The sequence below is a fragment of the Palaemon carinicauda genome, chromosome 7 (genome assembly GCF_036898095.1).
Source record: "Palaemon carinicauda isolate YSFRI2023 chromosome 7, ASM3689809v2, whole genome shotgun sequence".
NCBI classification, from domain to species: domain Eukaryota; kingdom Metazoa; phylum Arthropoda; class Malacostraca; order Decapoda; family Palaemonidae; genus Palaemon; species Palaemon carinicauda.
The window spans coordinates 140649927-140652178 of record NC_090731.1 but is presented as its reverse complement, the minus strand read 5'-3'; positions in this window follow the sequence as shown (position 1 = coordinate 140652178).

Here is a 2252-nt window from a genome sequence, read left to right as displayed (position 1 = left end):
TGTTTCTATTATTAAAGTTATGTAAACAATATCCCTTGGTGATATTAAAGTAAGGCTATGGACGTCATTGTTTCAAATTTATTCGATATTGGTGTATTATGAATTATGAATAAAAAAAATGATGGGAAAATCAAACATTTTTATTATTCATTTACTTATTGTAGAATATCTCCTTGCTGTACAATGCTTAAAATACATCTATGTTTTACATTTGAAAGATTTATTGATTACTTTTTACATCATAATCTTTTCGACTTTGTGCCAAAACATTACAATAAAAACATACATTTATACATCCAAGATGAACCATCCAGCATTTAAATCACGTGGTTTTAATTAACTAACTTCTGCATTAATGTATACATAAAAAACTTAGCACTGTAGGCACTATTTGAGGGTAGTACACTTGGCGTGTATCCTTCTAATTGAACATTTTTTCGTATTACTGTCCAACCTCTTCTAACACTTACCTCATAGCATAAACTATATCTACTTCGAAGTACGTCAGTGAAAAAGTACCTGCGATGCTAGAAGCAATGAGCAGAGGCAGCAGTTTTGAGCTAGAAATAGGATCAAAGAAACTAAAGATCGAATGCTTTTATTGTAAAATCCTCCATGGAATGTGAAATCTTAACGCTACGAAAATAATTTAATAAACTACTATTAGATTATAGTTATTTTGGAGCATGTTAATGAGAAACTCCTGGAAAGGCTGGAAGCAGTTTGATCAACTACTACTAGATTAGGGTTATTTCGAAGTATGTTAATGAGAAAGTCCTGGAAAGGCTGGAAGCAATCAGCATTAGCAGCAGATTTGAGGTAGCAAAATGTCGTTTGAATATTCTTATTTCTAATCCTCTATACATTTTCAAATTCTAACTCTACGAACATAGTTTCATAAAATATACTATTCGGATATATCTATTTCGAAGAATGCTGGTGAGAAAGTCCTGAAAAGGCTGGAAGCAGTTTGATCAACTACTACTAGATTAGGGTTATTTCGAAGTATGTTAATGAGAAAGTCCTGGAAAGGCTGGAATCAATCAGCAGTACTTAGCAGATTTGAGCTAGAATAATGGTGTTTGAATATTTTATATTTTTAATCCTCTATACAATTAGTTGTCTAAACATACGATAAAAGGTTAATAAGACTATTGATTGAATATGTATATTTCGAAGAATGGTGATGAAAAATATATGGAAAGGTTGGAAGCAATCAGCATTAGTAGCAGTCTTGAGAAAAAAAAATTATAAAACCAAAGTTTTAATACTTTTACTTTTAATTCCGTTATATAGTGGTATCAGAATATATTTAGTTTGAAATGAGATAACGAGAAAGTCCTGGAAAGACTGGAAGCAATCGGCAGTAACAGTAGTCTTGAGCTAGAAAAAGGGGTTAATGAAACTACATCATCATCATATCTCCCTACGCCTATTGACGCAAAGGGCCTCAGTTAGATTTCGCCAGTCATCTCTATCTTGAGCTTTTAAATCAAAGAATCTCTTAGTTTATAATTATTTAAGAAAATCTTAAATTGGTAATTGTAACATTAGTAAGTAAACTACAGTTTGAATACTTTTGTTTTTAAATTCCCTCTACAGTTAAAGTCTAAAGCTACGAAAATAGGCTAAGAAATCAATTGTTAGAGTATATTTTTTTCTGTATTGTGTCGATAAGAAAGTCTGGGAATGGTTTAAAATAATCAGCAGTAGTAGCAGTTTTGACCCCCACAAAAAAGTCAAAAGTCAAAAGCTACCAAAATAAGTTAATAAAGCTGCTGTTAAAATATCTTCATTTCGATGTCTGGGGATGATATAGCATTTTGAATACTTTTATTTTTGAATACTTTATACAATGATAAAGTTTAAAGCTACGAAATGGGTTGATAAAACTACTGTAAGAATATATTTAGTGCGAAATGTGGTGATGAGAAAGTACTGGAAAGGCTGGAAGCAATCAGCCGTATCATCAGTCTTGAGCTAGAAAAAGGAGCTAATGAAACTACAGTTTGAATACTTTTATTTCCCCAGTCCTTTATACAATGTTAAAGTTCAGAGCTACGAATATAGTTTAATAAAACTGCTATTAAAATAAGTTTGAAGTGTGTGATGAGAAAGTCTCGAGCTAGAAAAATAGGCTAATGAAACTTCAGTTCTGCCACTTTTATTTGGAAATCCTCTATACGGTGTTAAAGCTGTCTCCCTGTTACAAAGGAAAAATAAGCCGAAATTTATATAAAAAAGATAAACGG